The sequence below is a fragment of the Pan troglodytes genome, chromosome 8, assembly GCF_028858775.2.
Source record: "Pan troglodytes isolate AG18354 chromosome 8, NHGRI_mPanTro3-v2.0_pri, whole genome shotgun sequence".
Classification (NCBI taxonomy): Eukaryota; Metazoa; Chordata; class Mammalia; order Primates; family Hominidae; genus Pan; species Pan troglodytes.
Window position 1 is genome coordinate 108,173,675 of NC_072406.2, and position 16,182 is coordinate 108,189,856.

The 16,182-nt window shown below is 40.3% G+C and overlaps 1 long non-coding RNA gene across 4 annotated transcripts in view; it reads right to left on the reverse strand.

Moving 5' to 3' along the window:
- LOC104008264 (uncharacterized) overlaps window positions 1-16,182 on the reverse strand; it is a 170,331-nt gene that overhangs the window by 138,568 nt on the left and 15,581 nt on the right. The window contains exon 3 of one of the 4 annotated variants that reach the window (XR_010146998.1): window positions 7,697-7,794. The exons of the other annotated variants lie outside the window; for them this stretch is intronic. This is a non-coding gene — a long non-coding RNA (uncharacterized LOC104008264). Of the gene's footprint in view, window positions 1-7,696; window positions 7,795-16,182 lie in introns of those variants that run through there. 4 annotated transcript variants of the gene reach the window in all.

Here is a 16,182-nt window from a genome sequence, read left to right on the forward strand (position 1 = left end):
CACTTGTTCTGGCACAGTGCCAGGGTTTTAGCAGCCCTCAAGAGTTAATATACCATGTTCTTTAGGGCTGACTTTAAGAAAAAGAACAAGCATTCCAAACCAGGCCAGGTAGCTTTGCCTTGAGGTGATCTGAGCCCCATGTGGCAAGTTTATAACCAACAACTGCCTCTCAGGCACGTGGTAAAAGCCTCCCTAGCCTCAAGCAGCTTACATCTAGTTTGATAAATACGACTAGCACACTTGAAGACTAGCACACTTGCAGCGATTAGGCTAGTAGAGGCCCGCACGGTGGCTCATGCCTGTAATCCCAGCATTTTGGGTGGCTGAGGCCAGCGGATCACTTGAGGCCAGGAGTTTGAAGCCAGCCTGGGCAACATGGTGAAACCCTGTCTCTACTAAAAGTACAAAAACTAGCTGGGTGTAGTGGCACGTACCTGTAGTCCCAGCTACTTGGGAGACTGAGGCACAGGAATCACTTGAACTCAGGAGGTGGAGACTGCAATAAGCTGAGATCACACCACTGCACTCCAGCCTGCGCAACAGAGCTAGAGTCTGCCACTAAATAAAATTAGGCTGGTGTAGTCTGGAACTCGGTTTAATATCGTGTTAGTTTAGGAATCACTCAACATTCATTTTTCAATCCCTTAGATTTTAAAGTAGCAAGTACAGTCAGTTGACAGCATAAAGACCAGGCTCAGGGATCATATGGGAAGGACACCTGCTATCCTATCCTTGCCTGACTACCACTCTCTTTCCTCCCATAACACCCTCTGCCTCCCAGGTAAGCATCACCACCCTGAATTTATTAGTTCTTAAGTCCATGAAGCCTTGACATGGTATGCAATTTATATGTAAATGATTTCCCCTATTCTTAAAGTTTTGTCTACTCAAAGGGACCTGTAATTAAAAATGTAAGAGTGACTGTCTTGTATCCATTTACTTGCTAGTTTCTCCCTACTAGAACCTTGTGTTAGGCCGTTCTCGCATTGCTATAAAGAAATACTCAGGACTGGGTAATTTAGAAAGAAGAGAGGTTTAACTGGCTCATGCTTCTGTAGGCTGTACAGGAAGCATGGAGCTGGCATCTGCTTGGCTTCTGGGAGGCCTCAAGAAACTATGGCAGAAGGGTAAGCAGGAGCAGGAATCTCACATGGTGGGAGCAAGTGGGGGTAGGCGAAGGTGCCACATACTTTAACCAGATCTCACATGAAGTGAACTCACTATCACAAGGACAGCACCAAGCCATGAGGGATCCGCCCGCATGACATAAACACCTCCCACTAGGCCCCACCTCCAACATTGGGGATTACATTTCAACATGGATTTGGGTGGGGACAAATATCTAAACTATGTCAAACATATCTTCCCTCTGCCAGGCTGGAGCGCAGTGTTGCCATTATGGCGCACTGCAGCCTTGACCTCCTGGGCTCAAAAAATTCTCCCACTTCAGCCTCCTGAGTAGCTAGGATCGTAGGCACACACCACCACATGCCTGGCTAATTTTTACAATTTTTTGTAGAGGTGGGGGTTTGCCATGTTACCCAGGCTGTCCTTTTTTTTTTCTTAAGATTTTTAATTTTAGAACAGCTTAGATGTACAGAATTATTACTAAGATAGTACAGAGAGTCCCCATATATCCCACAGCCAGTCTCTCTTCTTATTAATATATTGAGATGGTACATTTGTCACAATGCACCAGTACTGATGTACTATTACTAACAGAAATCCATGCTTTATTCAAATTTCCTTAGTTTTTCCCTAATATCCTTTTTCTCTCCCAGATTCCTATGCAGGATATCACATTACCTTTAGCACTCAGGTCTTAGGCAACTCTGGGTTGTGACAGTTACTCAGACTTTGTCTGTGATGACCTCGACAGTTCTGAAAATCCGTGGTTAGGTATTTCATAGAATGAACATATGTTTCTTGAGAGCAGGGATTTTGTCTTACTCATCTTACGCCCCTGTGTGTGATAGGGATCTGATGTATGATAGCACATCATAGGCTCTTGGGATGTAGGTAACAAAAAATTGGCCAGCACGGTGGCTCACACCGGTAATGCCAGCACTTCTGGAGGCCAAGGTGGGTGGATCACTTGAGCTCAGGAGTTCAAGACCAGCCTGGCCAACATGGCAAAACCCCATCTCTACAAAAAATTAAAAAACTAGCTGGGCGTGGTGGTGTGTGCCTGTAGTCTCAGCTACTTGTGGGGCTGAAGCAGGAGGACTGCTTGAGCCCAGGAGGTCGAGGCTGCAGTGAGCCATGTTTGTGCCACTATACTCCAGCCTGGGTGACAAAGTGAGACCCTGTCTCAAAACAACAACCACCAAAACAAAACAACAACAAAAAAAAACGCAGTGTAAAAGTAGGCAGTGACTAATAAACAAATGCTGCCTTGGGTTGATTTAAAAAGTAGAGTACTCTGATCATAGGAAGGCACAGTCCCATCAGATTCAGCACTGGTTAGATCGTATCTACAAAAATCTTGTGAACTGAATTTTAAGTGAAATGGCGATAAACCCAAGTTTTGCCACAAGCTAGTGATGGGTCCAGGAATCATGTTATATGAGTAACAACTGAAGGAACTGGTGGTGTTTTCACCTGGGGAAGCCTAAGGAAAGGTAAAATGTTTGTCTTCCCAGATGTGAGAAGTCCTATTACTGCAAAGGGCAGAATTAAGTCAGTGGTCCAAAGTTTCTCACATTTCAATGAATAATAAGCCAGAATGTTACAAACAGAGTAGTGCTGCTTTGAGAGTTCCTGAGTTCCTAGTTAACAGAGGCCCCTGACATAGACCAGAAATGGGATGGAAGTAATCCTTGAACTTGGGTGTAAACATCTTCCAATTCTCAAGAGCTTCTGAAGCTCTAAAGAGTTTCTGAAGAGTTTCTAAAGGTTTTATGGACCTGGGACTTGAGCTGGGTGTAGAAAGAAGGGAAAAGCTTCAGCTAGACTAGGGCAGTCATCACCCCAGTGTTGGCACAAAGCAGACTGCACTAGCCTGGCTGAAGCCCTTCCCTTCTTATATTCTCAGCTCAATTGTTGGACAGTGAGGGCAGACTCACTGAGAAGCTGTAGCGGAAATAAAGTTGAGTGAGTAGAATGAGGTTGAGTTATGGAGTTTTGAAAGCCAGAAGAGAATACAGACTTTGTGGGGTCAGAGATATCGCTGAGGATTTGTGATATGATACTGGTGATTTTAGGAAGAATGATGATTTTAGGAAGATTGGTTTTAGAAAGAATAATGATTTTAGAAAATGGTGGTTTTAGGAAGAATGATCTGACAGTATCAGGGTAGGTTAGTAAGAGAAGATGGGAGGCAGAAAGCTTTCTGCAATAATGACAAATTGAGTAAGAATGGTACATGGATATTTAATGGTACAAAGGTAAACCCTAAGAAAGAAAACAAAATTGATAGAATTGAGGGATAGAATAAAGGAAAGGAAATATACTAATTCTGTTATTACTTATAAAAGTGAATTACAGATACTGAGATACTGGCTAAATAGAAAACAGAAATACTGATTATACAATCGGTATTACAAAGTTAACTACAGGAACAAAAACACAAAGCTTTCTAATTATTAAAAGAAGGAATAAAACAAAGCAAACTTTCCATATAGTAAAATATACTTTAAAGGTATAAATAGCAAAAGTATAACAAAATAATCTGACAGAACTAAGTCCAAACATATCAAATCAATAAATGAAAACAAACTCAACTATTAAGAGAAAAAGAACTTCAGACTGAACCACAGAGTGAAACCCTAATCTATGTTGTATGAGAGACAGGTCTAAAATAAAATGATTAAGAAAGGTTGAAGATCAATGAAAAAGTAGAGATACCAGAAGAACTCAAACAAAAAGCAAGGATCAAGATCTTAATAACAGACAAGGCTGAATTTTGGCCAAATGTATTAAACCAGATTTTAAAAAGGGCACTTTATAATGCTAAAGGTTACAGTTCATGATAAGGATGAAGTTATTAATACTTCTGGATCAAATAACTGTAGCAATATTATGCAAAAACTATAAAGGTTTTACGGAGAAATAAAAGAAAAACATGGGGCAGGGTGCGGTGGCTCACACCTGTAATCCCAGCACTTTGGGAGGCTGAGGCGGGCGAATCACGAGGTCAGGAGATCGAGACCATCCTGGCTAACACGGTGAAACTCCGTCTCTACCAAAAATACAAAAAATTAGCCAGGTGTGGTGGCGGGCACCTGTAGTCCCAGCTACTCCAGAGGCTGAAGCAGGAGAAAGCTCCAGGAGGCGGAGCTTGCAGTGAGCCGAGATGGCGCCACTGCACTCCAGCCTGGGTGACAGAGCAAGACTCCGTCTCAAAAAAAAAAAAAAAGATGGTAGGTAAGAAACTAATTTATTTCTCTAAGTCCATGACAGATCAGTAACATTAAAAAAAAAAAAAAAAAGCAAGGATATACAAAACCCTAACACACCATTATGTTTCATCTAATGGACACATATTAGATATTCTGAGAAGGAAATGGTGCAGACCTGGAATAACAAAGACGGCAGAGAAAACAAAGTACACCGCCAGATGTACAGAGATAGCCTGTCACGCATGCCAACAACAAAATTCTGTCTTTTAAAGAGTCCTTAGATAACTGAAATTGCTTTCTTTGTTGACCCATCTAGGTGCCTGAGATAAGAATATCCTTACTGGCCTCTTTGCTAGCTACCAGCTAATCTGCAGCTTATCCAGAGAAAATAAAATTCATGGTTTCCAAACTGCAAAAACACTTCCACTTTTGCCTTTGTTAGATGAGGTCAATCCATTACTGGATTTCACTTTACACAACAGTATACTAATAACTGACTATATTTCTGTAAGTTTTCTTGGATAATATCAAACTCTAATGTGAGGTTTTACAAAACTTGACTATGTATTAATCCACCAAAAAACTGCAACAATTCCAAAAAGTAGAATTACTACAGAAGACATATTCTGATGAAAATGTGACTAAAAAGAAATATGTAATAGGACCAAAGAACTCAAATAATCTTTAGGTCAAATAAGAAATCGAAACTGAAATTTCAAAGTATCTAGAAAATCACTTGTAACAAAAATTCTACATATCATGAGCTCTGGGATAAAACTAAAGCAATGCTCAGAATAAAATTAACATCCAACTGAAAAAGTCTAAGAACAAGAAACCAAACAAAAGCAGGAGGAAAGAAATAAGACAAAAGCAGTAAAAATGAATTATAAAAGGGAAAAAGAAAAAAACTAATACCTACCTATACATGCAATACAACTAAACAAGAGAAAATAAAATACAGTTTAAACATTGGGAAGGAGGAGGTAAAATTACAACTATTTGCAGAATCAATGTATACCTGGAAATGCAAGGTAATCAACTGAAAAACTATCACACGTGATAAGGAAATTTAGTAAATTGGCTGGCTACACAATTAAAATAGCTCTCATATATACAAACAACAACCAATTAGATTTAATGCAAGATATACTCAATTATAATGGCCACCAAAATAAGACAAAATGGCAATAAATACAAGACATGCACAAGATCTACATAAAGAAAACTCTAAAATACTTATGACACAAAAGAAAGTTGCACAAGGCATACCATATACTTTTATAGAAAGTGTAAACTTTATAAAGATGTCAATTGTCCTTAATCTATAAACTTAACACACTCTAACAAGGTAATTTTTTAAAATTACCTAAATAAAGAATAATGAATATAGAAAAGCCCCATGACATATTAAAATATATTACAAATCTATAAAAAATAAAACACAATGGTACTGGCAAATGAGTTGACACACAATTCTGTGAAACAGAACAGAAATTCCCAAAATAAACATATTTAGAATTTATTATATAATAAAGGTGGTATCTTAAATTAGTAGAGGAAAATAAATATTATTCAATAAATTGAGTTAGGTCAACTGGGTAGCCACCTAGAAAAACAAATTTGGATTCCACACCTCAAAAAATTTAAGTTTTAGGCTGGGCACAGTGGCTTATGCTTGTAATCCCAGCATTTTAGGAGGCTGAGGTGGGAGGATTGTTTGAGGCCAGGAGTTTGAGACCAGCCTGGGTGATATAGCGAGACTCTCGTTTCTGTAAAAAATACAAAAATTAGCCAGGTGTAGTGGTACGTGTCTGTAGTTCTAGCTACTATGGAGGCTGAGGTGGGAGGATCACTTGAATCCAGGAGTTCAAGACAAGCTTGAGCAACACAGTGAGATCCCATCCCTACAAAAAAATTTAAAAATTAGCCAAGCATGATGGTGCATGCCTGTAGTCCCAACTACTAGGGAGGCTGAGGTGGGAGGATCACTTGAGCCCAGAAGTTGGAAATTACAGTGAGCTATGATCTCACCATTGCACTCCAGCCTGGGCAACAGAGTGAGACCTCATCTCTTAAAACAAAATTAAATAAACAAATAAAACATTTAAATTCTGACCAAAAAGAAACCATGGAAGAATTATTTTATAACCTCAAAGACAGAATGTGTAAGAATACAAATACAGGCTGGGTCTAGTGGCTGCCTGTAATCCCAGCACATTGGGAGGCCAAGGTGGGTGGATCACCTGAGATGAGGAGTTCGAGACCAGCCTGGCGAAACCCTGACTCTACCAAAAACACAAAAATTAGCTGGGTGTGGTGTCATGTGCCTATAATCCCAGCTACTCAGAAGGCTGAGGCAGGAGAATCACTTGAACCCAGGAGGCAGAGGTTACAGTGAGCCAAGATCGCACTACTGCACTCCAACCTGGACGACAAAGTGAGACTCCATCTCAGAAAAAAAAAAAAAAAAAAAAAAAGAATACCAATGCAATAAAATTTATATAAATTTTTCAAAATTTTCTACAAGGCAAAAATCATCATAATCAAAGTCAAAAGACAAATAACAACATAGGTCAAGTATTTGCAATTAATCTCCAGACAAAGGGATAATTTCCTTAACATATAAAGATGGAAAGATATGAACAGGCAGTTCCCAGAAAAAGAAATACAAATGTCTCTGAAGAAAAGATATTCAGCCTCATCTTAGAGTTTGTTAACAGTGTTGGTGAAGGTGTAGGCATTATTCTACATTACTTATGAGTGTCTGATAGGTCGAATTCTATGAAAGGTAATTTGGCAATATATATCAAAGTTACAAAAGCAAAAATCTTTTGACCCAGAAATTCCACTTCTAGGAATGTACTCTACAGGTAAGAGTTATATACATGTGAAATGGGATAGGTACAAATTATTTATTTCACCATTACTGATAAGAGCAAAGATGAGAAACAACTTAAATGGTCATCCATAGGGACTCTGTTTTGCTATTATAATGGCATTAAAAGAACAAAATATTTCTCTATACTCATTGGTATGGATGATATCCAAGACATATCAGAGTACAGAGTATGCTACCATTACACCAATGCTTACAGGATCACATGAGGTCTCTTTTTTTTATTTATTAATTTTCACTGTTTGTTTCTGACTGGTCAACATAGAAAATTTGAAAAATGGGCCGGGTGCGGTGGCTCACATCTGTAATTCCAGCACTTTGGGAGGCCGAGGCAAGCAGATTGCCTGAGTCAGGAGTTTGAGACCAGTCTGACCAAATGGTGAAACTCTGTCTCTAATAAAAATACAAAAAAATTAGCTGGACGTGGTGGCGTGCACCTGTAATCCCAGCTACCTGGGAGGCTGAGGCAGGCAAATTGCTTGAACCAGGGAGGTGGAGGTTGCAGTGAGCCGATATCGTGCCACTGCACTCCAGCCTGGGCACGGAGCGAGACTCCATCTAAAAAAAAAAAGAAAGAAAATTTGAAAAACGAAAAATATAAAGCAAAAGGGCATAACGGGCCAGGCATGGTGGCTCATGCCTGTAATCCCAGCACTTTGGGAGGCCAAGACAGGTAGATCACTTGAGCTCAGGAGTTCAAGACCAGTCTGACCAACATGGAGAAACTTCGTCTCTACCAAAATACAAAAAAAAATTAGCTAGGCATGGTGGCACATGCCTATAGTCCCAGCTACTCGGGATCAGGAGGCTGAGGTGGCAGGATCGCTTGAGCTTGGGGGGCAGAGGTTGCAGTGAGCCGAAATTGCACCACTGCACTCCAGCCTGGGCTACAAAGTGAGACCCTCTCCCAAAAAAACAAAAAAAAGGGGGCATAACTAATCATTTGCTTTGAGGATCTTTCCTGTACACACATATATTATTTCTACATGGACTGCATATTAAATATGTAATTTTGTATTATATTTTTTGTACTTCACAATATATCAGCAACAATATTTTTTCATGAAATTAAAATATATCCAAAGAATATTTTGGAAGGGTTGGCCATACGAATTATATGAATAGAATATATTTTAATCATTTTCTAATGCTTTGAAATGATTTAAATATGCTCTAATAAATATATATTTTTACCACACTTCTTCAACAACAGACATTATTATCAAACGATTTCATCTTTGTAAATATATCAGGTAAAAATATCTCATTTTTGTTTTTATTAGCATTTCTTAAATTCTCAGTACAGATGACCATTTTTGCGTGAGTGTACTGACTACTTATACTTATTTGATGAAATAGCTGTTCATTCCTTTACCAATTTTCCTTTGGTTGTTAGTTCTTGGTTTTAAAAAGCACTCTAAATAGTCAGAAATTAGCCCATTAGCTATTTTACCTGTTACAAATATTTTTACCAGTTAACATTTTTTTACCCTTGCTTGTACTGTTGGGGGGACATGTTCCTATCAAAATATATCTTCCTTTTTCTTTTTTTCTTGAGACAGGGTCTCTCCCCTCACTCTGTCGCCCAGGCTGGAGTGCCCGAGTATGACAAGATATATCTGTGTATTGAAATCTTCTTGAATGACCCTCAGTACAATCTTTACGTTTTCTTCACATAGATCTTACACATTTCTTAAGTTTACTTCTGGGTATCTTACCCTTTAAAAATAATTACCGGCTGGACACAGTGGCTTACGCCTGTAATCCCAGCACATTGGGAGAGTGAGGTGGGCGGATCACGACGTCAGGAGTTCGAGACCAGCCTGACCAACATGGTGAAACCCGATCTCTACTAAGAATACAAAAATTAGCTGGGCGTGGTGGCGGGCGCCTGTAATCCCAGCTACTCAAGGCAGGAGAATCAGTTGAACCCAGGAGGTGGAGGCTGCAGTGAGCTGAGATCGTGCCACTACACTCCAGCCTGGGTGACAGGGCAAGACTCCTTCTCAAAAAAAAAAAAAATTACCACAACTGTGAATGAAATTTGTTTTTCCACTGTATTTTATCTGGTTATTGTCAGCATATATAAAAAGATGATTTATGTTTTAGAACCATATTTTACTTTCAAGGTGTTTTTAAGTACACTAACAGTACATGAATACATGCTTATATTTAAACATGTAGATGAGAATAAGCACAGAGCTGGGCGCAGTGGCTCATGCCTGTAATCCCAGCACTTTGGGAGGCTGAGGCGGGTGGATCACGAGGTCAGGAGATCGAGACCATTCTCGCTAATACAGTGAAACCCCATCTCTACTAAAAATACAAAAAATTAGCCGGGCATGGTGGCGGGCGGCTGTAGTCCCAGCTACTCGGGAGGCTGAGGCAGAAGAAAGGTGTGAACTCGGGAGGCGGAGGTTGCAGTGAGCCGAGACCGCGCTACTGCACTCCAGCCTGGGCAACAGAGCAAGACTCGGTCTCACAAAAAAAAAAAAAAAAAAAAAAAAAGAAATTACTGGGTCGCAGCCAGCAAATTAAACAGAAACAAAACAAAAACAAAAAAAACAACAACAAATAGAAACTGTAAGATTACACTGCTCTAGTAAGTACAAATATTGTTTTTACTAAACTTATTTCTAACTCTAGGTCAGAGTCCAAAAAGCTTGAAATACACTACTTAGTCCTGGGTTCTCAAATGGGGTACATAAGAATCATCTGCATCTCAGGACCAAAAGATTCCAATTCAGTAAATCTTGAATAAGAATCAAGAATCTATATTTTTAAAAGACACTACAGGTGATTCTGATGGAGAAAGTCTTGAGGCCTACTTGAAAAACTATGCTCCATATACATGCATGTCCTTCTCTAAAAGGTTCCCAACCAAGATAGCGGGTGACAAACTTTTGCCATGGAAAGCCACCCCAGTACAGAAGTGCAGGACTGGATGGCATGGGCCTACAGAATGCAGCCATGTTCTTGTAATGGTCTGCAGATTATTCCTGTACTGACCTCCACTCCACTGGGTTACCGGGCTAGGGACACGTCCTGGAAGGGTAATAGCCATGGCTAAGGTCTGGGTCTTTTACACAGTTAAGAGTCATCAGAAGTGAGCTGGTATCAACATATGACCTCATATGACCTGAGTTCTCTTTGACCTTGATTATTAACACAATTGTTAATACCTTCATTCAATACACCACTAAACTACTGCATTTCAGGCACTGTGGTGGGCACTAGTGGAAATAAAAAGATGACTGTCCCAGGAGTTTTCACACTCAGCCACCAACACTACCCCCTCTCCCAACACACAGAAGGCAATAAATAGCTCAGCAAAGGTTCTTTGTCTTTCCTTTTGGCAGAGGTACCTCATGGGTTTTAGACACCAGGGAAGGGGCCTGTCAGAGCCTGAGATAAGGTGACCATATCCTCCAATTTCACACTTCTCTTCCTTCACATACCTGAGGGAAACACTGTTCATGTCTTTTAAGGACTATGGCCTCTGTGGGTCTCCTATCAAGGCATGGAAAAATAAAAGTTAAATCTAGAATCCTAGAAACCATGCTCTCCAAGAAATAGTACTGAGAAATATATATTAAAAGGATTGTTAGGGTATGTGCTACCATATTAGCAACTGGTACATTTAGTAAGACTCACATTTTACAGATATGCCTTCTAGTAAGGTACTAAGTGAAAGTAGTCTTTGATTACAGAGAGGCTGAAAGCCCTCCCTTATTCACAAGTCACTTCCTGGTGGCTTAATGGGTATGTTTAACTGATTCAAAGACAACTAATTTAATTTGATAATCTGAAAGGATGTCTGTCAAAGGGTCATCATAGTTATTGCTGGGTAGTGAAAATGGATGATTTTTATTTTTGCCTTTGCAAATTTGTGTTTTCTAACTTTTCTTACAGTAATTATGGACTACTTTTACAATTGAGAAAATATATCTTTTTTTAGGAAAAAAAAGCTTCTTAGATCAAAAAGTAGACTGATTTCCTTATATCTTAGAGCAGGTTCTAGATAAAAGCCTTAGTAGGTATTTGTGCAGATACTGTTTTTTTCTGTTTTAAAAAATCCAAAGGTTCAAGTATTGAAGACCTCATTCCAAGAGAACCTTCTAAGTCTTGATATACAACAAAATTTGGGCCTTTTCTGGCTCAAGTAGAGAGAAGCCTACAAAGGAGCCTACAAAGATGCACGGAACCTACAAAAATGACCTGGTCTAAGGCCACTTCCTTGTAGACTCAGAAAAAATTGTCTGGCAGATAACCTTTTCACCTCTGTCCTCCTGTTCTATGAGGATCTCTCACGGCTGCATGAATTACGAGTCACACTCAGCATCAGTGCCTCTCCCTGCTATTGGTCCTGAAGAAGTGAGCTTTCTTTTGAAAATTCAAATTTACTGAGGTATAATTTACACACAATAAAATGCACATACTCAGTAACTTTTGACACCTATGCAACCACCACCACAACCAAGATACAGAACATTTCCATTACCCTAAAAGGTTTCTTTGTGCCCCTCCCACTCCATCCTCCCTGTATCCAAGCCCCTGGCCCCGGCAACCACTGAGAGAAACACCCATGAGATGAAGACTTACCAACGTGGAATAAGTCTGCCTTTCCTATAGTTTCAAACAAATGGAATTATACACGATGTTCTCTTTTGGGTGTGACTTCTTTCATTTGGCATACTGTTTTTAAGGTTCATCCATGTTGTTTGTTTTTAGTGCTGAGTACAGTACTATTTTGTTTGTACTCAGCAGTGAACGAAACCAAACTATATCATATTAGAAATTCATGATAAATGGTATTTGGGCTCATTAGTTACTTCATTCACCCATACATATTTTCAATGATTCATTTTTCTCTCATTCCACAAATTCTGTTGTAGTATTGCCTTTTATGTATCAGGCAATGTGTCAGCCATTGGTTAAATGTAAGCTGCACAGTTGGTTCTGGGATCATGTACCTAATTTTGATCCTGGGAAAAAAGATTATTCTGTGTAATATTCAATAGTAGCCCTACTTATCTATGTGAAAACTGTATGGGGCAGTGTTAAACTTACATGGCTGGGCACCCAGTGTCTCAATGTTCTTTGCAGACTTCATGAATAGTGTATTTTGTTCCGTCATAAGAATGAGGTAAGATGGTGCAGCCAAGATAGTATGTCCATGTTCAAGATAGGAAGAGCTAAGAAACATCTGTCACTGTTATCAGAAAAGAAAATCTTCCCAGAAGCCTCCGGCAGATTTCCTCTTATGATTCATCCACCAGAACTGGGTCACATAACCATCCACATCTGCAAGAAGGCCAATGAGGGTCTTGCAAAATGAAATAAGATGGTTATGACTGACACATACGAATCATGACTCATAGACTGAGGCTGGCAATTGTTATCCCAAGCGAAATTGAGGTTTCAGTAACAAGAAAGATGGAATAAATACATACTGGGTAGGCAATATGTATGCTGTGTCTACCATGGCTTCTCATAATGATGTCTGCAGGGAGCCTCGGGATGACTCTGGCACAGACAGGGCAATGTGAGTAATAAAGTGGAGAATGGAAAAAGCATTCCACTAGATGGGTACAACCTTCCCTAGCCCACACTAAGTAAGATCTTTGGAGACTTCCAAAAATATCATACACAATTGGGACGTTTACTTTTGTTAACAAATGGATTCATGCTCATAAAATCATAATTATGAACTTTCTCCCACTAATTATAAGACAAGATAAAGACAGATAACTTTTGCAGTCCCTGCCAAAAGGCACCCTCAAGCTCCAAAGCTTGAGCAAAGCACAATTTCTAAGGGGAAGCCAGAGTCATATCACCTTCCTTGAGCCTTATTCCCCATCGTGCTCCCTCACCTCACATGTGTGCCCCTGGAGACAAGGAAATTTGATCATGATTCTATTCTAGGTTCCAGGGGGCTAATAAATATCACCCTTTTCTTCTCCTCCCCAAAAAGGGAGAAAAGTCAGATCAATGCACAGATAAAAATGGGAATAAGGCAGATGAAGATCAAAGTATCAGCTTTAGAACTAATAAAACCTACCTCAAAGGGCATGCCTTAGATGTGTTATCTCAGTGGGTGACCTAACAGATACTTTACCACATAATTCAGTATTCCCAACCAGACACAGGCAGGGCAGGACAACTGTAGGCCTTCCCTACCAGAATAGGCTTACTGCAATAAACTTCCTGCATGTATGAGTGAACCAGACATGCCCCCCTCTGCCAATGTGAAGATCAGAAGGGGAGAGAAGCCAAACATGCCTATTTCCTTATCCTCAACTCACAGATCATATAGTCTCCCTCCTACCCTGAGGAGGGGAAGTGGCCGAAAGTATTTCTCACTCCTCTTTCTCCCTACGGACTGGAGTAGAAACTCATACCCGCTATGGAAACAAGAGAAACAGTTCCTCTAACACTTCTGTTTACAAATACCCTAAAACTGTTTGGTCACTAAGTGGATTTTTTTTTTAAGGAATAGGGCAACAATAAGAACATTAAATGTGAAGATGACTCTGGAAAGTTCCTCTAAAAAGTAAGATCTCACAGCCCCTTCATTAGCTAAGTAGTAGAGATTTCATTCATGCTAACCTATATACATACAGAACATATTATTTGGATGAGGTAAAATGCTAGCTTGAATGACAGAGACAGTCAGCTATCTGGAGATTTAAAATGCAGGGAGATTTGGGGGAAGGGTGTTAGAGAAAGCCATTGCCAGAATCTTTCAGTGGTACAGTATATAAGTTTATTTCAGGATCTGGGCTCCTTGCTTAGAGTGACCCTTTAGCTCATGGCACTGGTCTTCAAATATGTTACAAATTGATTTTGTTTGACCAATCCAGCATGAATGGTTTATCTGTAGCACAGTGGAAAGAAGTTCATTATTGTTATATATGATACTAGTCTACAGAGCAGTGAATCTTAAATGCCAGTGTGCATTAATCAAAGAGCTAATTAATGCAGGCTCCTAACACCCTACCCCAACTTCATAAGGTAAGTCTGGGACAGTGCCTATGAATCTGCATTTTTTAATAATTACCCTGGGAAATTCTGATTCAGATTTTGGGAGGTCCATATTTTAAGAACCACTGCTAAAGGGATGAGGTGAACTTTCATCAACTCCAAAACAGCTCTAGTTTCTTCTCCTAGCAGCCAATCCACGCTCCTTTAACCTTCTTTGTCAAATATATTGTTAAATGCTACCTGACAAAAGAATGACTTCTTAATGAGCCTATTAGGTCAGTAGCTTTCTAACTCTGTGGTCCACTGGTAGAATATGAAGCAGCTTTCTCATTCATTGCCCCCCTACTTTTGGTGTGCACTGTTCTAATCAAAGAGCTTTGAAGACAATAGATGTATTACAGAAGATTCAGTTTGCCTACCCTAGCATCCATTTCTCCTTTTTTCCTTCTAACAGAAGCTTGATTTGTCATGTGCCCTTCCCCCGCCCCCACATCAACATTGGAGGCTGAACCTGCCCTCAATTACAGGGAGAGGACTTAGAAGACTAAAAGTAATTCATTTTCTTTGCCAGTGCTTGGTTCAAGAAACTGGCACAAGGCCAGGTGCGTTAACTCATGCCTGTAATCCCAGCGTTTTGGGAAGCCAAGGTGGGAGTATCAATTGAGGCAAGCAGTTCAAGACCAGCCTGGTCAACATAGCAAGACCTTGTCTCTACACACAAAAAAAATATTTTTAATTAGCTGGGCATAGTGGCTCATGCCAGTATTCCCAGCTACCCTGCTTGAGCCCAGGAGTTTGAGATCACAGTGAGCCATAATCATGCCACTGCACTCCAGCCTGGGCAACCGAGCAAGACCTTGTCTCTAAAAGCAAAAAAAGGAAATGGGCACATTTAGAATCTGGCCAATAGGACACACTGAGGAACTCTGCTGGGAGGATTCTAGAAGTTTTCTAACAATGTGAGCAAATGTTGCCAGCTCTGGATGTGATGCCTGGAACTGCTGCAGCTGTCTTGCTACAGCTTGAGGTTGAAGTCATGATTACATACTTTCACCAACCAATTGTAACATAAAATATGACAGAGAGTTGCAAAGAACCTGTGCCCTTGATGACATTACTGTGCCAGTGAATAAAGGCAACCAAGCCTCAAAGCCTACCCTATAGCTGGAGTTCCTGTCATCAATGAGTTAATTTTACTATTTAATCTTCTTGGAGTCTGGATTTGTTACTTGCTGCCAAAAGCATTGTAACTGATACAGACATCTTTGTATAGTTTCCTGTATTCTTCTCCAATACGGTCAGATATGTGTACATTTTATTGTGCCCTCCTCAAAATGCTACCTTTTTTTTTTTTTTTTTTTTTTTTATTGATCATTCTTGGGTGTTTCTCGCAGAGGGGGATCTGGCAGGGTCACAGGACAATAGTGGAGGGAAAGTCAGCAGATAAACAAGTGAACAAAGGTCTCTGATTTTCCTACGCAGAGGACCCTGCGGCCTTCCGCAGTGTTTGTATCCCTGGGTACTTGACATTAGGGAGTGGTGATGACTCTTAACGAGCATGCTGAAAGCACATCTTGCACCACCCTTAATCCATTCAACCCTGAGTGGACACAGCACATGTTTTAGAGAGCACAGGGTTGGGGGCAAGGTCACAGATCAACATGAGCCCAAGGCAGAAGAATTTTTCTTAGTACAGAACAAAATGAAAAGTCTACCATGTCTACCTCTTTCTACACAGACATGGCAACCATCCGATTTCTCAATCTTTTCGCCACCTTTCCCCCTTCTTTCTATTCCACAAAACCGCCATTGTCATCATGGCCCGTTCTCAATGAGCTGTTGGGTACACCTCCCAGGCGGGGTGGTGGCCGGGCAGAGGGGCTCCTCACTTCCCAGTAGGGGCGGCCAGGCAGAGGCGCCCCTCACCTCCCGGACGAGGCGGCTGGCCGGGCGGGGGGCTGA